Source organism: Chiloscyllium punctatum, chromosome 27 (genome assembly GCF_047496795.1).
Source record: "Chiloscyllium punctatum isolate Juve2018m chromosome 27, sChiPun1.3, whole genome shotgun sequence".
NCBI lineage: Eukaryota > Metazoa > Chordata > Chondrichthyes > Orectolobiformes > Hemiscylliidae > Chiloscyllium > Chiloscyllium punctatum.
In genome coordinates this window covers 17,861,397-17,888,087 of record NC_092765.1, presented here as the reverse complement: position 1 = coordinate 17,888,087, position 26,691 = coordinate 17,861,397, and the positions used below count along the sequence as shown (strand labels likewise).

At 45.2% G+C, this 26,691-nt stretch overlaps 1 protein-coding gene across 1 annotated transcript in view; it reads right to left on the bottom strand.

The window, feature by feature from the left end:
* LOC140453496 (protein lin-28 homolog A-like) overlaps positions 1-26,171 on the bottom strand; it is a 137,766-nt gene extending 111,595 nt beyond the window's left edge. Inside the window, exon 1 of the mRNA XM_072548227.1 lies at positions 25,914-26,171. The gene's annotated coding sequence lies outside the window, so the exon portion shown is untranslated. The remainder of the gene's footprint in view (positions 1-25,913) is intronic.
* Between the last annotated feature and the right edge of the window lie 520 nt (positions 26,172-26,691).

The window sequence follows — 26,691 nt, the reverse complement described above, 5'->3', positions numbered from 1 at the left end:
TGTAAGCCCCTGGAGCAGTGTAAGCCCCTGGAACAGTGTAAGCCCCTGGAACAGTGTGTGCCCCTGGAACAGTGTGAGCCCCTGGAACAGTGTGAGCCCCTGGAGCAGTGTAAGCCCCTGGAGCAGTGTGAGCCCCTGGAACAGTGTGAGCCCCTAGAGCAGTGTAAGCCCCTGGAACAGTGTGTGCCCCTGGAGCAGTGTGAGCCCCCCCCGGGGCTGAGTGAACCCGCACAAAACAGTGTGAGCTCCCCTGGGGCAGTGTGAGCCCCCCTGGGGCAGTGAGCTCCCCTGGGGCAGTGTGAGCCCCCCTGGAGCAGTGTGAGCCCCCCTGGGGCAGTGTGAGCTCCCCTGGGGCAGTGTGAGCCCCCCTGGAGCAGTGAGCCCCCCTGGGGCAGTGTGAGCTCCCCTGGGGCAGTGTGAGCCCCTGGAGCAGTGTGAGCCCCTGGAGCAGTGTGAGCCCCTGGGACAGTGTGAGCCTCCGGAGCAGTGTGAGCCCCTGGGACAGTGTGAGCCCCTGGAACAGTGTGAGCCCCCTGGAGCAGTGTGAGCCCCTGGAACAGTGTGTGCCCCTGGAGCAGTGTGAGCCCCTGGAACAGTGTGAGCCTCCGGAGCAGTGTGAGCCCCTGGGACAGTGTGAGCCCCTGGAACAGTGTGAGCCCCCTGGAGCAGTGTGAGCCCCTGGAACAGTGTGTGCCCCCGAAACAGTGTGAGTCCCCGAAACAGTGTGGGCCCCCGGAACAGTGTGAGCCCCCGGAACAGTGTGAGCCCCTGGGGCAGTGTAAGCCCCTGGAGCAGTGTAAGCCCCTGGAACAGTGTGAGCCCCCGGAACAGTGTGAGCCCCTGGAGCAGTGTGAGCCCCTGGAGCAGTGTAAGCCCCTGGAGCAGTGTAAGCCCCTGGAACAGTGTGAGCCCCTGGAGCAGTGTGAGCCCCTGGAGCAGTGTGAGCCCCTGGAGCAGTGTAAGCCCCTGGAGCAGTGTAAGCCCCTGGAACAGTGTAAGCCCCTGGAACAGTGTGTGCCCCTGGAACAGTGTGAGCCCCTGGAACAGTGTGAGCCCCTGGAGCAGTGTAAGCCCCTGGAGCAGTGTGAGCCCCTGGAACAGTGTGAGCCCCTAGAGCAGTGTAAGCCCCTGGAACAGTGTGTGCCCCTGGAGCAGTGTGAGCCCCCCCCGGGGCTGAGTGAACCCGCACAAAACAGTGTGAGCTCCCCTGGGGCAGTGTGAGCCCCCCTGGGGCAGTGAGCTCCCCTGGGGCAGTGTGAGCCCCCCTGGAGCAGTGTGAGCCCCCCTGGGGCAGTGTGAGCTCCCCTGGGGCAGTGTGAGCCCCCCTGGAGCAGTGAGCCCCCCTGGGGCAGTGTGAGCTCCCCTGGGGCAGTGTGAGCCCCTGGAGCAGTGTGAGCCCCTGGAGCAGTGTGAGCCCCTGGGACAGTGTGAGCCTCCGGAGCAGTGTGAGCCCCTGGGACAGTGTGAGCCCCTGGAACAGTGTGAGCCCCCTGGAGCAGTGTGAGCCCCTGGAACAGTGTGTGCCCCTGGAGCAGTGTGAGCCCCTGGAACAGTGTGAGCCCCTGGAGCAGTGTGAGCCCCTGGAGCAGTGTGAGCCCCTGGAACAGTGTGTGCCCCTGGAGCAGTGTGAGCCCCCCCCGGGGCTGAGTGAACCCGCACAAAACAGTGTGAGCTCCCCTGGGGCAGTGTGAGCCCCCCTGGGGCAGTGAGCTCCCCTGGGGCAGTGTGAGCCCCCCTGGAGCAGTGTGAGCTCCCCTGGGGCAGTGTGAGCCCCCCTGGAGCAGTGTGAGCCCCCCTGGGGCAGTGTGAGCCCCCTGGAGCAGTGTGAGCCCCTGGAACAGTGTGTGCCCCTGGAGCAGTGTGAGCCCCCCCCCGGGGCTGAGTGAACCCACACAAAACAGTGTGAGCTCCCCTGGGGCAGTGTGAGCCCCCCTGGGGCAGTGAGCTCCCCTGGGGCAGTGTGAGCCCCCCTGGAGCAGTGTGAGCTCCCCTGGGGCAGTGTGAGCCCCCCTGGAGCAGTGTGAGCCCCCCTGGAGCAGTGTGAGCCCCCTGGAGCAGTGTGAGCCCCCGGGACAGTGTGAGCCCCTGGGACAGTGTGAGCCCCCGGGGCTGTGTGAGCCCCTGGGACAGTGTGAGCCCCTGGAACAGTGTGTGCCCCCAGGCCTATGTGAGCCCCTGCAGCAGTTTGAGCCCCCAGAACAATGTGAGCCCCCCAAAGCAGCGTGAGCCCCCCGGAGCAGCACGTAGGGAGAAACACCTGGCTGGAGACTAGCGTAATTAAGGCAATTCTTGAACTTACATTGGAGCAGCTGAGTGCTGGTACATAGTTGATTGGAGTCTTGGAGCAGAGTGTGGACAGCTGGGGTACAGCACGGGCAGTCAGACTGCATACAGCGACCCTGCACTGAACTGCTACTGTGTAATGTTTATCTGAATTGTTCTTAACTCACTGTGATGTCAATCCTTTAACAATGCTTTATTTCTAACTTATTTTCTCAATTGCTTCTTATTCCTCTGTGATATCCAAACTATTTACTTTGGTACTTGTGGCTAAGATGACTCCATAAGAGGCAGCCATTGTAAAAGCTTTTTGCTGTACTTCTACAATGGAGTACATAAAGGATATTCTATTCTATTTTATTTTAGAAAGGGCAGGAAAGTGGATAGGAGATGTGTCAGAGCACCTTTGATCCTACTGATTAATAGAGCAGGCTTGAGGGACTATATGATTCCTGATGAAGGGCTTATGCCTGAAACATTGACTCTCCTGCTCCTCGGATGCTGCCTGACCTGCTGTGCTTTTCCAGCACCACACTCTCGACTCTGATTTCCAGCATCTGCAGTCCTCACCTTCCCCTTTAGGGGCTATATGGCTTACTCCTGTTCCTCTTGCTTATGGTCTTAAGAGGCTAAAACTGGAGGAGTGCAGAGATCTCAGAGGGGGGTATAACTGAAGAAAGTCACAGAGATGGTGTGTGACGGGGAGGCCAAGGATGGAAGATACAAAGTCATTGCAGAGCTCTGTTCAGAGATCAGTCAGAAATGGCAAAGATAACTGAAGGGTTGCAGAAAAACCCAGATCCTTCCTTGTGTCAGTACCCTCACCATGTACGCTAGTTCTATTTAAAGAGAAGCCAAAAAAAAAAGAGAGGCAGTGTAAGGAAAGGGAAGAAATAGCTTGTAAACAGGTTTGTGTTTTTAGCTCAAGGTAAAAGACAGAATGTGAGACCCGCACCTGTTTAACATCGTCAGAGATGTGTCAAAGATGAACTTGAGTCTGTTGTAAATAAGAAGCCTCATTACATAAGTGACCTACTTGTTGATTTCAGTGAGCTAACTGACCAATAATCTGTGTACAAGAACAGGTTTAGTAATGTAAACATCACTATAACAAATGGAAATGATTTTGATTAGTTACTGTGAATACAATGACTTCTTTCCTTTCCAGTAACAAGAAAAACATTATTTTTAAGAAAGGAGATATTTCAACCTTTGTTCCTTCAAGATTAGGTTTAACTACTGCCTGGTACCTAAGTGAGGAATACAGACTCAGAGCTGTTATAATTTAATTTTTCAAGAGACAACAGCACTACTGGTAAGACCCGTTTGGTACCCATCCCTAACTGCCCTGGAGCAGGTGATGTTATGCTGCTTGCTTGCAGTGCTGCAGTCCTTGTGGTATGGGGCACCCACAGTAGCATTAGGGATGGAGTTTCAGGATATTGATCCAGTGACACTGAAGGAACAGTGATATATTTTCAAGACAGGTTGGTATGTGGCTCGGAAGGGAACACGCAGATGATGATTTTCCCATTTATCTGTTGCCCTCATCCTTCCATGTAGTTGGAGTCATAGGTTTGGAAGATGCTGTCAAAGGTAACTTTGAATTACTGCATTGGATGGCAAGCACTACTGTGACTGTGCATCACTGGTGGAGGGGGTGGATGTTGAAAATTGTGAATGGGCTGCTGATCAAGCAAGCTGCTTTGTCTAGAATGGTGTCACATTTCTTGAGTGTCATTGGAGCTTTAGTCACCCAGGCAAGTAGAGAATTATCCATCTCTTGTGTCTTGTAGATGGTAAACAGGCATCGGGGAGACAGAATACCCAGCCTCTGACTCCTCTTGTAACGCAGTAAATGTGATGGTACAGCTAAGTTTCTGGTCAATGGTAGCTCCCTGGATGTACCTGGTGTGGGACTGAACAATAATAATGCTTGTGATTATCTAGCCTGCCTCAGTTGAGAAGAAGTAGTGATTGTGTGTGAATATGCTAGTGCAGTTGAATCTGACCATATACAGGTATTGAGTGTGTGTGAGAATGTATTTGGTGAAATTGTAATATGGCATCCCTGCAACAGACTGCCAAATATTTCTGACACGATTACGCATTATCATTGCTCAGTTGGGTATGAAACCCAATAGAAAACTTTCCAAATTGTCCCTTTACATTGTTTAACAGGGATTAGCTGTAACAAGAATGGCAGACAGTAATGAGAATTGTTCATTCCGTACAAAGAAATATATTTTTGTCAAACATAATTATAGAATACTGCACCTTTAATGTGTGGACTGAGGTCACTGACAAAAGGATTAATTTAGCACAAATATATAGAGTCACAGAGTCATAGAGCTGTACAGCATGGAAACAGACCCTTTTGTCCAACTCATCCATGCCGACCAGATATCTCAATCTAATCTAGTCCCATTTGCCAGCACTTGGCCCATATCCCTCCAAACCCTTCCTATTCATAAACCCATCCAGATGCTTTTTAAATGTTGCAATTGTACCAGCCTCCACCACTTCTTCTGGCAGCTCATTCCATGCACGCACTATCTTCAGTGTGAAAAAGTTGCCCCTTAGGACTCTTTAATATCTTTCCCCTCTCATCCTAAACATATGCCCTCTAGTTCTGGACTCCCCGACCCCAGGGAAAAGATTTTGTATTCTGGGCACGCATTGGCTATAGGTGGACCCTGACCAAAACAGGACAGGGTTGTATAAACTTGGATTTAAGCTCTTGTGTAATTGGTGGATCTTGTGAACAATGTAATCAATTGTACCTTGACATTAAAATATGCTGTAACCTCGGTCCTGAGAGTTAGAGGAAAGACTTTGCTTTGTCCTTTGGGTCCCCTAAATCTGCTTTAATAGAAGAGACTGGTAAAAGATACCTCAAGCGTCTGAACTAGACTATTGTTGCCACCACACAATACTGGAATATGAAGATTCCTGTGACATGATGAGACAGGAGATCAGCTCTCTCCACGTCAGCACTATCTGTGCCCTCTCCACAGGTGATGCTCCCTGTTTGTTAGGACAGTCTGATTGATATTATCACATGAAAATGTGAATAAAAATATTAACTGAAAAAAGTCATAATCTGCAGATTCAGAGAAGTTGATGATATGAAATGAAAAATGGTGGATAGTAGTTCATGCAAAATGTAAATATGAATTGGATCATATGGCTCATTTTTGCAATAAGTAGTTTGTAACAAGAAATCTTATTTAGGATTTAACTACAAATTCTGTTAGTAAAAACTTCATCTATCTTCTCCTAAACTTTCGGCTCCATTCCAGTCAGGAGGCTAGACATCAATCCCAACCAAATCATCCGCTGACATTTCCGCCACCTCCAAACAGACCCCACCACCAGGGATATATTTCCCTCCCCACCCCTTTCCGCCTTCCGCAAAGACCGTTCCCTCCGCGACTACCTGGTCAGGTCCACGCCCCCCCTACAACCCACCCTCCCATCCTGGCACTTTCCCCTGCCACTGCAGGAACTGTAAAACCTGCGCCCACACCTCCTCCCTCACCTCTATCCAAGGCCCTAAAGGAGCCTTCCACATCCATCAAAGTTTTACTTGCACATCCACTAATATCATTTATTGTATCCGTTGCTCCCGATGCGGTCTCCTCTACATTGGGGAGACTGGGCGCCTCCTAGCAGAGCGCTTTAGGGAACATCTCCGGGACACCCGCACCAATCAACCACACTGCCCCGTGGCCCAACATTTCAACTCCCCCTCCCATTCTGCCGAGGACATGGAGGTCCTGGGCCTCCTTCACCACCGCTCCCTCACCACCAGACGCCTGGAGGAAGAATGCTTCATCTTCCGCCTCGGAACACTTCAACCCCAGGGCATCAATGTGGACTTCAACAGTTTCCTCATTTCCCCTTCCCCCACCTCACCCTAGTTCTAAACTTCCAGCTCAGTAACTGTCCCCATAACTTGTCTGGACTTGTCCTACCTGCCTATCTTCTTTTCCACCTATCCACTCCACCCTCTCCTCCTTGACCTATCACCTTCATCCCCTCCCCCACTCACCCATTGTACTCTATGCTACTTTCTCCCCACCCCCACCCTCCTCTAGCTTATCTCTCCACGCTTCAGGCTCACTGCCTTTATTCCTGATGAAGGGCTTTTGCCCGAAACGTCAATTTCGAAGCTCCTTGGATACTGCCTGAACTGCTGTGCTCTTCCAGCACCACTAATCCAGAATCTGGTTTCCAGCATCTGCAGTCATTGTTTTTACCTTTCAATCCCAAACTCTCATGTTAAACATTTTAGTCAAGACAGTTTGTCAATGTTAAAAGTTCTGTGGTGTCTGACCAACTGGTTATCTCTATAGCCTCCCAAAAGTTTAATTGATTCATGAATGTCATTCCTTTCCTTTGAATCTAATTCAAAGATTTCAGAGCATTGAGAATGAAACTATTGTTGGTGGCTGCTTCTAAGTGCTTGGAGCATTTCTGCAAGTCACCATAAAGTGTCTGACTGAGCTGCACACTTTGGTAGTGAGTAAAATGCAAGAGGGCCTGATAACCACATTTAATAGGACATTGGTGAGGTCATGCTCAGAATTGTAAGGCAGAATTTGGGTGTGTCACCAATAGGTTTAAATAGACCCCCAGCAAATAGTCAGCCTGTGGTACAGCTATAACTGGTTTTCCTTTCCATATTCTTTCTGGTATAAAATGAGCTGCATCCTATTTCACATAATTGCTGCCGATCATCTTAATTCCGATGCTGTCCTGCTTCTAGTCTGTATTCTTACCGACAATTAAGGAAGTGAGCCATGGTTCAGTGAATAGCACTGTCCCCTATCAATCAGAGAGTTATGTGCTCATGAGACACATTACCCACGTTGACAATCCCAGTGTAGTACTGGGGGAGTGCTTCACAATTAGAAGTGCTGACCTATGAATGAAATGTTAAAACTAAGCTCAGCCTTCATCAGGTAGATGAAACATTGTAAAGTGCTATTTTGAACAAAAAGAACTATATTTCTGCTCATAAACTATTGCTTCATTTTGGGAATTTTATATATAAAATATATGTTCAGGACAGTTAGGTCTTCTGACCCAAAAAGTGTGTGTCTCAACTTATTTTTATAAATTCTTTCCAATTTCCTGTGCAGTGTTTATCCTTGAAACATCATTCGAAAGAAAATGATCTCAGATCATGGGAACAGGAATAAGACATTCAGTGGATCAAACCTTCCCCACCATTCAATATGGCCATGGTTGATTAAACATTTCAATGATTTTTACTCACCTCGTCCCATACTCTTTCTGACCCTAGTTATCAGAAAACTAGCAATTTCTACCTTAAACATATTCAAAGGCTGAACTCCCGTAGTTTTTTGTGGTAAGGCGTTCCAAAGTTTCACAATCCTCTAAGTAAAATAATTTCTCCTCATCACAGACCTAAATGGCATTTTTAAAAAATATGCCCCCTGGTTTTCAACTCTCCAACCAGGGGACACACCTTACTTATATCTATCTTGACTATTCCTTTATTTTGTTGATTTTAATTAGATCTCTTCAAGATTCTAAAGAATAAAGGCCCAGTAGTCCCATTCTCACTGCAGGGGACAGTCCCATCATTCTGGGAACATCTGGTGAACTTCTTTACCAATGTTGTTGGCAACATCTTCAAAGAACTCCAAGTTTCTCAAACATGATTTCTAATTCACCAATACATATTGACTTTCACCAATCAGATCATTACCAACCAGCTATTTATCCCATCCTTTATGACAGATGTGAGCATTTTTTGCTCCTATTGATGTATAGATATCATGTCTGTTGTTTCATCTTTACTCTCTCACTGGCTTCGTAAACAATGGGGTGACTTTGCCAGCTTCCAATCCACAGGAATCATTTCAGAATCCAAACCTTTGAAAGATAAGCATCAATTCAATGTGTTGTGTATTTGTGTAAGTATTGTGGACTGTCACTTTAAGAGTCAGATCATGAGACATAATAATGGCATCATTAGCCATTTGGGCAGGAAACAGCTTAGTCCAACCTTGCTGCCTGCAGAGTGAATGCCTTAATAAAGTTCCTCCCATTGTTTAACACTTTGGCCTGGTCCTTCTTGGAACGTGACACATCGATGACCTCTATAGCCAATTCCTTCAACACGCTGGGATGAAGACCATCATATCATGGAAATTAATCAACCTTCAGCCCTATTAATCTTCCAATACAGTCTTCTTACTTGTGCTAATTTCCTTTCAGAGCTGAAAAATGTGTTGCTGGAAAAGCGCAGCAGGTCTGGCAGCATCCAAGGAGCAGGAGAATCGACATTTCGGGCATAAGCCCTTCTTCAGGAATGAGGAAGACGTGTCCAGCAGGCTAAGATAAAAGGTAGGGAGGAGGGACTTGGGGGAGGGGCGTTGGGAATGCGATAGGTGGAAGGAGGTTAAGGTGAGGGTGATAGGCCGGAGAGGGGGTGGGGCGGAGAGGTCAGGAAGAAGATTGCAGGTCAAGAAGGCGGTGCTGAGTCCGAGGGTTGGGACTTTCAGCCATTCTCCTGAACCACTTGAATCTCTACATCTGAGACATTTATGTATCTTCCTCAGTGAAAATAGAAATAAAGTGATGATTCAGCTTTTCTGCCTTTCTATTCTCCAATATAAATTCTTCTGATTCTGCTTCTATTGGAGACTTCACCAAACATTTTCTATTTACGTACTTGTAGAAGCTTTACTGTCTGTTTTTATGCCTTTTGCTCAATGGAATTCATATTCTATTCTTCCTTTCCTTATCAGTTTCTTGATCTTCCTTTGTTATATTGTATCAATCACCCAGTCCTTAGAACTACTGCTATGCTGGCAACTTTATAGGCCTTTTCTTTTAATCTGATACAATCCAAACTTCCTTTACTGGCCACAATTGATTCACCTTTTTTTGACCTTATGCACCTTGAGGGAATGTATAGCTGCTGCAAGCCATCTGTAGTTCTTTAAAGATTATTTGTGCCTTGTGCCTTCATAATTTCCCTTAATTGAGTTTAACACCTTCGCTTCAGAATTAACTACTTCACTTTCAAACATAATGTAAACGTGGAGTTTGCACATTCTCCCCCATGTCTGCGTGGGTTTCCTCCGGGTGCTCTGGTTTCCTCCTACAATCCAAAGATGTTCAGGTCAGGTGAATTGGCCATGCTAAGTTGCCCCTAGTGTTAGGTGTATTAGTCAGAGGGAAATGGGTCTGGGTGGGTTAATCTTCAGAGGGTCAGTGTGGACTGGTTGGGCCAAAGGGCCTATTTCCACATTGGGGAATCTAATCTTAAAAAAAATCTAATCACCTCTCATGTTGTTTTCACTCATCCCTAGTTTTTTTTACATTGATATCTGTGGGCAAATTGGCAACCACATTTCCTATATCATAACTGATTATATTTCAAAAGAAAGTAACTTTATTGACTGTAAAGTGCTTTGGGACATTAAGAGTTTGTGATAACTCCCATACAAATGCAAGTCTTTGTTCCCTCATTGAGTTTCAGACAAGGCTTCTAGGATGGGCCTTAAATTAGTAGCCCACACAGGAATACAACAAAAAGAAGAAAAACTAACATACTGGAAATAATACCACAGGGAACAGGAATCTGATCCAAGTTTCTAAACTGAAATGAATTGAACGTAGATGTGGAGTTGTTTGAGGACAGACTGGGGTGAATTGTGTTAAGGAGATTATAACAAAGCACCAATTTAGCCTAACAGGGTAGCTTCAATCAATTTTCTGTTGTATGTAGATCTATATGAGTGAGAACAACCTTAACTGGGACAGACATGGTAATGTTGCTCACAGTCTACAGGGTAACTTAATGTAAAATGGTTGAATTGTCAAACTGGGGCATAAAGGAAAATATGGATCAGAGATTTAACTGAATCATTTAAAAAATCTTACAACCTGACAGCACAGCAGGAGTCAAATCATTCCATTGCCTAGGTGCCGAGTCTCTGAAAATGCTATTTACTCAATCCCATTCCCCTGCCCAATACATGTTTATTATTTTATTTCAAATATTTACTCTCATTAATGCCTATGTTGCTTCTACAATTAACTATTCCAACACATTCTGGCTGATGACATTCAGACCTCCTTTAGGGGAGATCACCACTGCTGCATATGTCTTTAGCTGCAGCAAGTCTCATTCCCCTTTCACATCTATTCTCCATGACCTCCATTGGCACCCAGTCAGGCAAAATTTTGATTTTAATATGCTCACATTTTGTCTTCAAACCCTTCCATGACTTCAGCCCTCCCTCCCTCTCTGTGTGATCTTCTCCATTCCCACAACACACCAAGATACCTGTGCTCTTGAGCACAGTTCTTGAGCTTCCTGATTTTAATTGTTCCAGCATTGATGCTGTGCCTTCAACTCCCTGACCCCCTAAGCTCTGGGTTGTTCCCTATCTCTTTCTGCTTCTCTACCTCACTTTTCTCCTTTAAGATATTGCTTAAGATTTATCTCGTTCACCAAGCTTTTGGTCACCTCACCTTTATCTCCTTATTTGTCTAATTGTCATATTTTGTATAATTTAAGGGAAATGGTCACTGGACCACTAACTCAGAACTCAAGATTAATGTTCTGAGGACATGGATTCAAGTCCCACAGTGGCAGATGGTAAAACCTCAATTCAACAGAGATCTGGAATAAAAAGTTAGCCTGATGGTGACCCTGTCACCATTTCAATTGTTGTAAGAATCCATCTGGTTCACTGATGTCCTTTGGGGAAGGAGATTTGCTTTCATAACCCAATCTGACCTACATGTGACTCCAGACCACAGCAGTGTGTGGTTGACTCTTAAGTATTCTCCGAGCAATTAGGAATGGCAATAAATGCTGGCCTAGCCAGTGGCACTCACATTGCATGATCGAAGAAGGAATGCTCCCGTGAAGCACCTTAGTATGCTTTATCACATTAAAGGTGCTATACAAATGTGTAAGTATTTGTTATTCCACTTTCCTTTTAAAAGCTATATATGATTCTGTTTCCATGGCTGTTTCTGCTCATGTACTTTATGTTGGAACAATCCGGTGGATCTCTCTGCTTGATCTTTTTGTGGTGAATTTAATTCATTTCCTCCATTTGCTGACTCATCAACCAGAATAAATAACAAATACATTTACCATATAAATTTCTCATACTTTTGAATATCTCCAATAAATTTCTTCTTAACTTTCTTCACTCTAATGAAACAGGCAATTTGTCTAGCCTCTCCTCATAGCTCAAACCTCTTATTGCTGTTCCACTTGCTTCTGAACACAATATTTGAACTGCAGTTAATCAATCAATCAATGATTGGTAGCTAGATCCCTCTTTACTCTTGAGTTCTAAACACCATTTATAAAAAATGACTTTTACGACAGTTGCATTAAATTGTCCTCTGATTTCTAAATACCTGTGACTTCTTTCTCTAAAGCTGAACAGACGGAGAAAAGAAGTTTCATATTTACTTACATTTCTTCTCTTCCAGAATTTATCACCTCATACTTCTCTTCATTGTAATTCATTCAGCATTAATCTGCTTGTTATCCTAACCTGTCTATGTCCTTTTGAACTAACTTACAGTCACCGTTAAAATTAATCGCTTCACCAAATTTTGTGTTGACCCAAACACACATCATTTCTTCATAATTGAGACAAGCAGTGGTGCTAAAACTGACCTCTGGTGGGCTGTTGACACATTTCCAGTTCAAAAAACATTTAAAACCAGTTTAAAGTATAGTGGTATGAAGAAAATAGAGAAATTAGAAAGGTTTGAACTCTTTTTGAGATGAATTGTCAGTGCTAAATCACTAAAATCTTTTCTTTTTAAAATCCTATTTTGTTTTGCTGTTTGATTGCTCTGGACATTGATTCGAGGGAAACTAGCTTCCACAGTGAGGAAATTAATAGAAAGAGCCTGTGATCTAATAGGCGTTGGCCTCCTGGCTGTTTAAAGATGCTGAGATAGTCTGTGATACTATAAGACCATATGATATAGGAGCAGAAATAGGGCACTCAGCCCATTGAGTTTGCCCAAGTGTTCAAGGGGGATAATGGTTGATCTGATAAACCTCGACTGTATTGTCCTGCCTTTTCCCCATGACACTTGATTTCCTTAATAATTAAAAATATGTTCATCTCAGCACTGCATATACATAATGACGCAGCCTCTCAAGTCCTCTCGGTAAATAATTCCACAGATTTACTCCCTTCTGTGAGAAGAAACTGGGGAAAGAACAGTGGAATGGGACTCATTCAATGTTGTTTTTCCAAATAAAACTGGCAGAGACAAGTTGGTTGGAACTGGGTTTTTCTGTGCTCTAGATTTCAATGATTCTATAGTGAAGGATGGACTAGTAACTGAACTAATATCAAATAAAAACCAAAGGTACTGCAGATGCTATAAATCAGAGACTAAAATAAAAATTGCTAGAAAAACTCAGCAGATCTGGCAGCATCTGTGGAGACAAATCAGAGTTAATATTTTGGGTCAAGTGACCCTTCCTCAGAACTCGACCTGAAGCATGATATCTGATTTCTCACCATAGATGCTGCCAGAGCAGCTAAGATTTTCTAGCAATTTCGACCTTTGTACCTGAACTAACATCAATCATTGCTATGGAGATTTAGAGTCATAGAGTCATAGAGATGGACAGCATGGAAACAGACCCTTCGGTCCAACCTGTCCATGCCGACCAGATAGCCCAACCCAATCTAGTCCCACCTGCCAGCACCTGGCGCATATCCCTCCAAACCCTTCCTATTCATATACCCATCCAGATGCCTCTTAAATGTTGCAATTGTACCAGCCTCCACCACATCCTCTGGCACCTCATTCCATACACATACCACCATCTGTGTGAAAAAGTTGCCCCTTAGGTCTCTTTTATATCTTTCCCCTCTCACCCTAAACCTATGCCCTCTCGTTCTGGACTCCCCGACCTCAGGGAAAAGACTTTGTCTATTTATCCTATCTATGCCTTTCATAATTTTGTAAACCTCTATAAGGTCACCCCTCAGCCTCCGACGCTCCAGGGAAAACAGCCCCAGCCTATTCAGCCTCTCCCTGTAGCTCAGATCCTCCAACCCTGGCAACATCCTTGTAAATCTTTTCTGAACCCTTTCAAGTTTCACAACATCTTTCCGATAGGAAGGAGACCAGAATTGCATGCAATATTCCAACAGTGGTCTAACCAATGTCCTGTACAGCCGCAACATGACCTCCCAACTCCTGTACCTCAATACTCTGACCAATAAAGGAAAGCATACCAAATGCCTTCTTCACTATCCTATCTACCTACGACTCCACTTTCAAGGAGCTATGAACCTGCATCCAAGGTCTCTTTGTTCAGCAACACTCCCTAGGGCCTTACCATTAAGTGTATAAGTCCTGCTAAGATTTGCTTTCCCAAAATGCAGTAGTTGGGTTTGATGTGTTCTTCTTTGAGAAGATGAATGACATAATGAGATAACATTTCCAAATATCATCAAGTGAACATTCTGTGGAAAACTTAGTTCCTTTAGTTGTTAAACATGACCTAAATGTTTTTATTTACTGAAGTCACTGTTTCTGAGTGTTAAAGTGGGCAAGAAATTCACCACCAATTGTAATGCAGCTTTTGACTTATGATCATGACCTGCCCTACTCTATCTGATGGGAAGTGGTAGGAAGCATATTGCTGACCTACAACAAAGCCAAACTCTTTATCCTGCCCAAAAGGTGTGGAGTATCCTGCTGGTGAAAAGAATAGTAATGTGACAGCTGACCTCTACAGGAAACAGCTCATCTCATTGTACACATGGTCAGGCGCAATCCACTATTACAGCTTTCTAATTTCTCAACAGACAGATCCGTGCTGAAGAAATCAGAAAGAGTAATATCACATCAATTTTGGATAATCAGATACTGTATTATCTCCATTGTTTCGATTAGATTAGATTCCCTACAGTGTGGAAACAGGCCCTTTGGCCCAACCAGTCACACCGACCCTCCGAAGAGTAACCCACCCAGACCCATTTCTCTCTGACTAATGTACCTAGCACTATGAGCAATTTAGCTCACGCAGACACGGGGAAAATGTACAAACTCCACACAGATAGTCACCCGAGGCTGGTATCGAACCTGGGATCCTGGTGCTGTGAGGCAGCAGTGCTAGCCACTGAGCCACCGTGCCACGGGAGGGAATAGTCTCTTTCTTTCCTGGATAGTGGGTAATTATGCTCGGAACCAGATGTTAGGATATCAACTTTAGAAGATTGCCTGCTGTACCAAAGAATAAGTGCTGGAGAAACTCAACAAGTCTGACAGCATCTGTGAAGAGGGAAGCAGAGGTAACATGTCAAAGCTGATACAATTCTTTGTCGAAATTGAGAGGGCTGGGAAATTGATGGGTTTTATACTTTTGAGAAAGGGAGGAGAAAAAGGTGGAACAGATAGGAAAGGTGTGCTAGAATCAAAGACTATTGGTAGTAGAGAAGATATATAGATGAAAAGTAGGTGTTAATGTTTGGGATTAACAGTTAAGAATAGGTCATCTCTGTTGGGAGCAAACCTATGCAAACAAGCTGTGGCGTGCGTTGGAGTGGGGTAAGCAAATGGAGGACAGAGTTCATGGTTTGAAATTGTTGAATACAACATTGAGTCCTAAAAGTTAGAAAGTACCTTCGTCAAAAATGAGGCACTGTTTCTTCAGCTTGCATTGAGCAGTGGAAACCTCTTTCATATTTTACAGTGAGTGTTTCAGAACTGAACGGTGTGATGTATCTCTTCCAGTGACAAATAGTGAGATACCACTGCTGGTGCTGGACAGTGAGATATCTCTGCCAGTGCTGCACAGAGAGATATCTCTGCCAGTGCTGCGCAGAGAGGTATCTCTGCCAGTGCTAGACAGTAAGATATCTCTGCCAGTGTTGGACAGAAAGATATCTCTGTCAGTCTTGCACAGAGAGATGTCTCTGCCAATGCTGGACAGTGAGATATTCCTGCCAGTGTTGGACAGTGAGATATCTCTGCTGGTACTGGGCAGTGAGATATCCCTGCCAGTGTTGGACAGTGAGATACTCTGCCAGTGCTGGACAGAGAGATATCTCTGGTGCCCCCTTGACCATGACCCCACCCCCCCATCACCAAACCATCATCTCCCAGACCATACAGAACCTCATCACCTCAGGAGATCTCCCATCCACAGCTTCCAACCTCATAGTCCGGGAACCCCGCACTGCCCGGTTCTACCTCCTTCCCAAGATCCACAAGCCTGACCACCCTGGCCGACCCATTGTCTCAGCATGCTCCTGCCCCACTGAACTCATCTCTACCTACCTCAACACTGTCCTATTCCCCCTAGTCCAGGAACTCCCCATATACGTTCGAGACACCACCCACGCCCTCCACCTCCTCCAAGACTTCAGTTTCCCCGGTCCCCAACGCCTCATCTTCACCATGGATATCCAATCCCTCTACACCTCCATCCACCATGACCAGGGCCTCCAAGCCCTCCATTTTTTTTCCTCTCCAGACGTCCCCAACAGTACCCTTCCACCGACACTCTCATTCATTTGGCCAAACTGGTCCTCACCCTTAACAATTTCTCCTTTGAATCCTCCCACTTCCTCCAGACCAAAGGGGTAGCCATGGGCCCCAGCTATGCCTGTCTCTTTGTTGGCTACGTAGAGCAGTTGATCTTCCGTAATTACACCGGCACCACTCCCCACCTCTTCCTCCGCTACATTGATGACTGCATTGGCGCCACCTCGTGCTCCTGCGAGGAGGTTGAGCAATTCATCAACTTCATCAACACATTCCACCCTGACCTTAAATTTATGTGGACCATCTCTGACACCTCCCTCTCCTTCCTGGACCTCACCATCTCCATTAATGACGACCGACTTGACACTGACATTTTGTACAAACCCACCGACTCCCACAGCTACCTGGATTACACCTCTTCACACCCTATCTCTTGCAAAAATGCCATCCCGTATTCCCAATTCCTCCGCCTCCGCCGGATCTGCTCCCAGGAGGACCAGTTCCACCACAGAACACATCAGTTGGCCTCCTTCTTTAGAGACCGTAATTTCCCTTCCCACGTGGTTAAAGATGCCCTCCAACGCATCTCATCTACATCCCGCACCTCCGCCCTCAGACCCCACCCCTCCAACCGTAACAAGGACAGAACACCCCTGGTGTTCACTTTCCACCCTACAAACCTTCGCATAAACCAAATCATCCGCCGACATTTCCGCCACTTCCAAACAGACCCCACCACCAGAGATCTATTTCCCTCCCCACCCCTTTCCGCCTTCCGCAAAGACCGTTCCCTCCATGACTACCTGGTCAGGTCCACACCCCCCTACAACCCACCCACCCATCCTGGCACTTTCCCCTGCCACCGCAGGAACTGTAAAACCTGTGCCCATACCTCCTCCCTCACCTCTATCCAAGGCCCTAAAGGAGCCTTCCACATCCATCAAAGTTTTACTTGCACATCTACTAATATCATTTATTGTATCCATTGCTCCCGATGCGGTCTCCTCTACATTGGGGAGACTGGGCACCTCCTAGCAGAGCGTTTTAGGGAACATCTCCGGGACACCCGCACCAATCAACCACACCGCCCCGTGGCCCAACATTTCAACTCCCCGTCCCACTCTGCCGAGGACATGGAGGTCCTGGGACTCCTTCACCGCTGCTCCCTCACCACCAGACGCCTGGAGGAAGAACGCCTCATCTTCCGCCTCGGAACACTTCAACCCCAGGGCATCAATGTGGACTTCAACAGTTTCCTCATTTCCCCTTCCCCCACCTCACCCTAGTCCTAAACTTCCAGTTCAGTAACTGTCCCCATGACTTGTCCGGATTTGTCCTACCTGCATATCTCCTTTTCCACCTATCCACTCCACCCTCTCCTCCCTGACCTATCACCTTCATCCCCTCCCCCATTCACATTGTACTCCATGCTACTTTCTCCCCACCCCCACCCTCCTCTAGCTTATCTCTCCACGCTTCAGGCTCACTGCCTTTATTCCTGATGAAGGGCTTTTGCCCGAAATGTCGATTTTGAAGCTCCTTGGATGCTGCCTGAACTGCTGTGCTCTTCCAGCACTACTAATCCAGAGAGAGATATCTCTGCCAGTGCTACACAGAGAGATGTCTGCCCGTGCTGGATAGTGAGATATCTCTGCTGGTGCTGGACAGTGAGATATCCCTGCTAGTGTTGGAGAGTGAGTTATCTCTGCCCATGCTGGACAATGAGATACTTTTGAAATGTAATCACTCTAGGAACGTGGCAGTCAATTCACACACAGAAAGCTCCCAAACAGATATATCATCATGATTAGATAATGTGTTTTAGTGATATGCTTCAGAGTTTACCATTGGCCAGAGTACAAGGGAAATCCTCTTGTTTTTCTTCAGGTTAGTGCCATGGCATCATCTTCACCCCTGAAGTGATGGGTTCTTCTTCTACCAGCCCCTTGAATTTGAGGAGGAGATTGGCTACTGAGTACAGCCCATGGTGAAAACCTGCCTGTGAAGTCTTTTTTTAACAAGGGGAAACCGCAGCTGGTTCTGGCTGATCAGGAAACTCTCCAAAGGTGCCTGCCAAAGGTATTTAGGAAGGTTTTGTGGGTGGGAAACAATTCCCTTGGTCATGCCATGGCCAGACAGTTTGTGGAGTGGGCACCTTGATAAAGATCGGTATGAACTTCCCCAAGTTCAGCATAGGTCAATTTAGAAGTCATTAGCTACACCTAGTGGTAGAAATCTGGAGCTATGTGAAATTATTCTGGTTAAGAACACTGATGGTTTTCTCAGACATGCTGATATAGCACCACCTTAGCAACATAATATACCACACCCACATATTGTATATAACATATAAACCAGATATGTACAATACCTACACATACTGCACATATACCACAGAGAGACCTGAACCAACACGTCGACATATATGCACTCACAGGGCTAAGTAACATTCCCAGTGCACACACAATTCCCTTAGGGCTCTCACACAAATCCATGCATACTTTAATTTGTTCACCCTTCCCCCAACTAGCTTCTTTCCCCAACTCCACCTTCATGTAGCACCTACCTTTCTCACTTCGACCTCCATTTTCTCTATGATTCCCCCCAGAACATCGTCCATCGTTCTCCTAAGCTGTTTATTCCTCCCTTCTTTCCCACTGCCACTTCCCTCCTCTCCTTCCCTTCCCCCACCCTCCTCCACCCCCATCGCACAGGACTGATCCTAGAGAGGACTGAAGACAGTGTTAATGGGGTGAGTTCTGCAGAAGCTCATTGAGGGAGAGGAAGTATTAAACAGTACGTGGGTGCAGGACATTACTGCAAGGCAGGCCAAAGCAAGGGATATAAATGGAAATGAGGTTAAAGACACCAGCCAGTCCGTCCTGAGCCCTTTCAATCAACACATTCATCACGCAGCAGTCACGAGCAATGACCGGGCACAGGCAGCTGAATCTTTAAAGATTTCATTCGCCTGGGGAGAACTGAGAAACCAGCAGTCCTGACAAAATGGGCTTTCTGACCTCCCTCACCTCTAACCTTTGAACTGATGATCCCACAAATCCCACTGCACTGTTTACAGAGGCAGGGTGAGGGGTGAACTTTGACCTTCTGGGATTTATAATGCCTGCATCAGTAACACACTCACTCAGGCAGAAAGGACTGAGGTCCAGAGTGGAATCTGGTATCAGAGAGTTACTGAGGTACACCGGGTAAAATAAGGAATAATATTGGCTCATAATCAGGAAATACTGGAAATATCATAGAATCTTACAGGACAAAAGAAGACTATTCAGCCCATTGTGATCTGTTTGAACCAGCACTTTGAAAGTGTTTGCATTAGTCCTACACTCTGCTGTTTCCCTTTTTAATATACTTATCTCATTTAAAAATTTACTGTTCAATTTGCTTCCACAACCCTTTAAGACCATTTCAGCTAACAACTCCCCACTTAAAACAAGCTTTCTCCACTGCCCCAGTCTTTCAGCAACATATTAAATTTTAAATCCTCTAATTACCAGCTTCCCTGTCAATGGAAACAGATTCTTGCTATGTGTTTTATTATAGTGATTGCCTCAATTTAATTACCTTTTTACCTTCAGTGCTCAAAGAAGAACAATCTCAGCTTCCCCAGTCTCTTTACATCCCTGGTACCATTCTGGTAAATTAACTCAACACTCTCTGTAAACCTGCTTTTTGGTAAAATCTGATCATTTCTCTCATCTCTCAGAGGCTGGATGACAACTCACAGGGCTGTGTCAAGCCTAATGCACCTCATCATAACATCCAGTCACCCTGAGCTTGGTCATTCAGTCAGGGTGGGGGTGAGAAAGGGTCATTTTGGTCTCTTACCCAACATCCAAACATCGCAGTCTTTCCTGAGGCTTACACACCAGTGGAAAAGGAGAAAGCTGGGTGTTCCTCCCTGCTTGTGGGCGACTGATGTTGCCAATCTCCTCCTTGCACCTAGTTTGGATTGGTGAACTAATGGTCTTGGGATTGAATCAAGGTTGTGTCAGTGAGGCAATATGATTGTTGGAGGTGTTGCATAGAGCTACCTCTGTTGAAATATCTCACCACTAGATAATAGAAAGTTCTAGATGATCTTCAGTGAGCTGCAATGTAAAGGAAATGCTCTCACTGTATACGGAGACCCTGAGGAAAGCATCATTGTTGTTTCCACCACTCACCCAATGTTTCAATGATAGCCTCTCCTGGTAAAACTTGCATCAATACATGGCAGATCCAGTCCTCTCTCCAAGTGGTCCTGTACAAACCCAGACAGTGAGAACTGGCCAGATCTTCAACCAAATGAGCCAGGATCACCGCAACCGAATCCAATCCCACTTTCAAGTTGTTTTTCTGTCATGGTCACAATATGTACTCAAGTTTCTGTGTGGTTGGGTTTGTTTTGTATTAATTCTTGTGATATTGGCATTGACTCCATTCAAGCTTGGTATTGTCCTGTGATTCTTTTCATTCTATCCTGCTATATGGGTGTTGCTGGCAAAGCCAGCATTTGTTATCCATCCCTAATCACTCTGGAGACGTTGGTAGTGGGCTGTCTTCTGGGACTTGTGAAATCCTTGAGGTGTTGGGACAGCCACAGAGCTGTTTGGAAGGGAGATCGAGGCTTTTGGCCAAGCGACAATGAAGGAGTACTGCTAAAGGTGACTTGGAGGAGAACTTGCAAATGGAGGTGCTCCCTGTATCTGCTGCCCTTCTCCTCTTGGTGGTAGAGGCTGTGAGTTTGGAAGATGTTGTCAAAGGAACCTGCATGAGTGTATTTTGTAGATGATACACAATGCACTCATGGTGGAAGGAATGAAAGTCTAAGGGGATCCAGTGACATCGATGCCATTGAATGTGAACAGAAGATGGTCAGATTCCTCTATCAAGTAGAGATCCGTGTTCTCACAAAAGGATATCTTCGGCCATCTTCACAAGGCATCACTAGGGGCCTTTTCAAATCTACAATAATGAAGTTTTGTGAGAAAGCTGTCCCTCCCATTGTGGTGGATAATTCCATATAAATTAAGAGAAAAACTGGTCTTTTCTTTGGAAAAGAGAAGGCTGAAAGGTGACCAGTTAGAGATCGATAAGAGATAGGCTTTGATATGGTGAACGTAAAGAAGATGTTTGCACTTGGGGGCAAGATCAGAACTAAAGGCCATAAATGTAAGAATGGAATAAATCCAATAGGGCAATTTCATCCAGAAGATGACGAGAATGTGGAACTTGCTATCATTATATGTGGTTAAAGTAACTATTACTGATGTACTTTTGGGGAAGCTAAGCACATAATAAAGAAAGAAATAAGAGGCTATGAAGACGGGGAGACATGAAGACCAGAGATAACTATTTATTTTCATCTATTCAGAGGTCTCTGCACAAATTGGAAAGACAAAGACAAATGACTGGAAAATGAAAAAGCAACAATTATTGGATTTAACAAGGTGTCAGAGGAAGTGGTGGAGGCAGGTACAATTAAAACATTTAAAGGCATCTGGATGAGTACATGAAGAGAAAATGTTGAGAGGGATATGGGCCAAATGCTGGCAAATGGGACTAGATTAATTTCCGATCTGTGGTCAGCATGGACATGTTGGACTGAATGGTCTGTTTCTCTGCTGTAAGACTCTAATTATGAGGGAGTCTTTTCATATTGGGCCTTCCAAAATCCACATACACTCTACCTTATCATTGTCTCTATCCTATTCATTTTATCTCCCTGTATTGACTTCGACTCTCATTTGAACCCTGTTAACTTGTTAATTTGATTTGTATTTAGTACAAGATAATGGAAACCAATGTCTATCTGTTGGCTCACTGTGTATTGTGTTTTTGAATCAGATTCCTTGATCCAACTGAATGCAGAAATGTGGATCAACTGTATTTTTGGGAAGGAGAAATGCAATTCACAAAAAGCAACTACTTTCCAAAACTGTTAAAATCTACATTGAGGTCACAAGTGCTGAGCTAATAAAGAGAGATGTCTAATACCAAGATTGTAATCTCATTGCCCGCTATGGTAAACAATACATGAAACGTGATTTTATCTGTGAGCTGGATAAGCTTGGAGCTGAGTTGATATATTTTAATTCAGACTTACTGTTCTGGCCACAACTGAAATGAAAGCCACGGAATTTAATGTTTTGTAATACTCTAGCTCTATGACAATCTCATCAAAGATTTCCATTTCCTTTCCATTCTTTGTAAAATTTGAGATTATTCTTTCAAAGTGATTGTCTCCCATTTGCGAACACTTTCCAATTCTCCCCAATAAGTTGCAGCTTTTAGACAATAAGACATAGGAGCAGAAATGAGGCCATTCAGCCCATCAATTCTGCTCTACCATTCAATCATGGCTGATGAGTTTCTCAACCCCGTTCTCCCGCTTTCTCCCTATAAGCTTTGATCCCCAAGAACTTATCTATCTTGTTCTTAAATGTACTCAATGACCTGGCCTCCATAGCCTTCTGTGGCAATGAATTCCATAGATTCACCACTCTATGGCTGACGAAGTTTCTCGTTTTTGCATGCTATTAACAGCAATAACATATGTTTACAGAGTGCCTTTAATGTAATAAAACATTCCAAGGCATTTCACAGCAGCATCATAAAACAAACTGCGGGCTGAATTTTACATTCTTTAATGAAGTGCGAGTTGTCTCAGCTTTTTTGGAGGAACTTCCATTGGGAAGCGCAATGGGTTTTCTCCCTGTATCTTACCAAACTCATTAACTACCTGATGAAGGGCTTTTGCCCGAAACGTCGATTTTCCTGCTCCTCGGATGCGGCCTGACCTGCTGTGCTTTTCCAGCACCACTCTAATCTTTACTCTCCAGCATCTGCAGTACCCACTTCTGCCTCATTAACTACCTACCCCACTCCACTTCGATTCTATCACTATAATAGCACGTGCTGCTCTGGGAACAACTTACCAGCCAGCAGATATACACCAAAAAAAAGGCACTTGTTGTATTCATGCCATTTTTAAAAGCCCGCTGTGCACCCAGACAAACACTGTCAACCTAGAGCTGCCCTGCATGGTTCCTGACATCTGCACTGGACATGACATCCAGGGGCACACCAGCCACCCGCTTTGTGTGAGATTCTGCTGGACGGAATGGTGCCAGTGGGATCTTCCTTCTCTCCAAGGACCAGCAGTGGAGGCCACAATACCAGACCATGATGGAGTGAGGGGCATTGATGAAGCATTTGAAGATAGTTGGGCCCAGTGCACTACCCTGGGCAGCCCCCGCAGAGATGCCCTGGAGCTGAGATGACTGACCTCCAAAAACCACAACCATCTTCCTCTGTCTCAGATATGACTCCAACCATCAGAGAGTTTTCTCCCAATTCCCTTTGACACTAGTTGTGTTCTTCCATAATTGAGGGTAGCAATATCTGTAGAGGCTCCTCCTCTGGTGAGCTGTTTAGTTGTTCACCATTATTCACAGCTGGATGTGGCAGGAATGCAGAGTTCAGATCTGATCTATTAGCTGTTGGATTGCTCACTTTTACCTGTCACTTGCTGCATATGCTTTTTGGCCTGCAAGTAACCTTGTTCTTAGCTTCAGCAGAATGGCACCTCAATTTTAGGTATGCCCAATGTTGCTCCAGGCATGCTCTCCTGCACTCTCCATTGAACCAGGATTGAAAACTCCTGGCTTGATGATCATGGTTGAGTGGAGGATATGCCAGGCCATGAGGTTCCAGATTGTGCTGGAGTACAATTCTGCTGCTGTTCATGGCCCACAGTACCTCATGGATGCCCAGCCTTGAGATCAGTTTGATGTCTGTCCCATTTAGCATGATATTACTGCCACAAAATGTGATGGAGGTTATTCTCAATGTGAAGGCTAGACTTCATCTCTACAAGGACTGTGCGATGGTCACTCTTACCGACACTGTAATGGACAGATTCATCTGCAGCTGACCGATTGCTTAGGATGAGGTCGAGGATATTCTTCCCTCAATGCTGTCAATGTTGAGCCCAGCCTTAACAGCCCTCTCATCCAATTCTGCCACCAATCACACCACAGCTTACACTGCTCACATCCCTATAAAATTCCGCCCTATGAAACCGAGCCTCGTAAGCAGGCATTCCACCTGATTAAAAAAAGTAAACTTTAAGGAATGGCTTAAAGCAGGAAAGTGAGGTAGTGAAGTGGAAAGATGGAAGAAATGATTTTTAGAGCTTAAGACTCAGATGGTTGAGGGATGCCCATCAATGATGGTGTGATTAAAATTGGAGGTGCTTGAGAGGCTGGAATTAGATAGCTATCTTGGAGGGTTGAGAGGCTGGAAAATACAATAGAGATGAGGAAAGTTAAGCCACTGGGGAATTTGAAAGCTTGGATAAGAATTTTAAGTTGGAGGCTCTCCTTAACTGGGAGACAATGGAAGTCAATGTGCATAAAAGTGCAGTAGAGGAATGGGATTTTGCGTGAGCAGCAGGTTTTGGTTGACGTCATGTTTGCAGATGTGGAAGACCAGGTAGGGTATGCAATGGAATAGTTCAGAGGTAACCATAGTATGAATGAGAGTTCTAGCACTAGGTAAGCAAAGGAAGTGAGGAAACTGAGCAATATTACAGAAGTGGAAGTAGGTAGATCTAGTGATGGTGTGAATACATTGACAGCAGCCATCTTAGGGTCAAATACGATACTAAGGTTGTAAACAGACTGTTGCCAAGGAAAGGAATGGATTCGGTTAGTAGGTAGCTTTTAGCAGGGAGCAAAAACAATGGCTCCTGTCTTTCCAACATTAAATTGGAGGAAATTTGTATTTGTTGAATTCTGGATGTCTGATTAAGTAATCTCAGTATGTAGAACAGAGAAGGAGTTGAAGGAGGTGGTGACAAGGTAGAACTGCGTGCAGCCAATGCATACGTGAAACCTATCATGATTTTGGATAGCATGACTGAGGAGTGATTTGTGGATTAGAAATAGGAGGGAGCCAAGGATAAGCCCTTCAAAAACGCTAGAGATAATACCACAGGAACAACAAGCGAAACTATTGCGAGTGATTCCCATGACTATGATTAGGTGGATGGGAATTGAACCAGGTGAGTGCAGTCCTATCCAGCTGGACAACTGAGAAGGCATGATGGAGGATGATCATGTGATCAACCATGTCAAAGACCACAGAGAGATTGTGAAGAACAAAGAGAAATAGTTTACCTTTGTCACAGTCACTGAGGATGTAACTTTAACAACGGCTGCAGCCATTGTCTGTAAAATCAGTCCAGTAGCCATTGATCACTCCCCACTGATGACTGACCATGTCTCACTAACCACAGTCACTGCCCATTGTTCACTGACTGCTGAACGATCCCAACTGACCAATCCACACTAACGTAAGCCTTTGACTGCTCCCAGCTGATCACTCGCCACTGATCACTCCCCATTAACTGTTGCCTCTGATCAGACCCGACTGACCACTGCAATGGCTGAAGACGGACAATAAACATGGAGTAGGGTCAGCTTTTAGGAACTGCACCCACCTCCCTCCTTTAGCTACTCTCACCTTCCTTTGCTCATTCATCTTTAACCTCACTATTAAACCACAATATTTATAAATAGGTTATCATTTACTGTTAAAAGATCCAAGATTTCTGGTTATAAAATAACACCTTGAGGTGTTTTTGACGTTGCTAATTTCGCGTCTTCAGTTGCAATCACATAATTTGGTGACACCTGAAAAAAGGGATGATTGCCTTATTTATCCATATGCATTCCCACATTTTACTTGCTTACTTCCTGAAGACATCATCAGGGTCGACTATTTACTTGCCTCCTATAATTAATTTTCATTCACCGTCCAATACTTGCACTTCTATACAACAATCGATCACTAAACAAGCCTTCATTCACATTAATTCTTTGATCGTAATTGATAAATAAAAGATTGACTGCTGGAAAGGGATTGCTGCAAGTGAGGATCAAAGATTACAGCCTTGGGCACGGAGAGTGAGAGGCGACTTGCAAGTTTGGTCTCCCAGCACTCTCGCTGACAAAAAAAAACTCTCCCGTTTTACCTCCAATTACCAACAGGCTAAAATAAAAGAAAATCAGGAAGATATTCCTTACTGCTGATTCCTCCGATCCCAGCTGAGTGTCCCCGGCACTTGGAGGTGAGACGCTTAGGAATAATCAATATGGCCGTCCGCAGTCAGCACTGGTCAGTAATATCGTCACACTCACTCAGAATGACACTAAGACTGCGAGCTTCACACCAGCACCTTGCAATTGTGCGTGTGACATGGGAGGGGTACTGGGGGAGGTGGAGAAAGCTGTACCGAGTATATGAGAGTCTGTGATTCTCTTAATCTACGCTGTCAGAAGGCAGCGTGCTGAAGTTATTAGATCATATGCGTACAATATGAAACGGCGAAGGATATGTAAAGCCAGTTTCCCCTATTCTGCAGCGTGAGACCATTAAAAGGCTTCAAACCATACAGATGCTGCAATCAGGTCCAGCGTCTCAGATGCGTACAGATTAAATGGGACCTGGATTGGCGCTGGTCAGTTTGTGCTGAATATGACTGACCTCCTGCAGACAGCACTGCAGATGTGCTGTTGTATGATAAGCATCAGTGATTGATAGAGAGGAAGGGGGATGGGATTGAAGAAACACACATAGAAATATGTGGAGCTGGAGATTTCACTGCCAAGGTGTGAGTGTCTTAAAGGGGCAGCATAACATTCGAATGCAAAAGTCTTGTTGAAATGGATGACAAAAACCAAAATGATTACCAAACTGTGTAAGTATGATTTAGGAAATGGGGAACATAATCCACTTCAGATTCAGCCTCATCCTCTTCCACAATGTTAATAAAGCACTGACAGCAAGATTATAGGTTAGTGT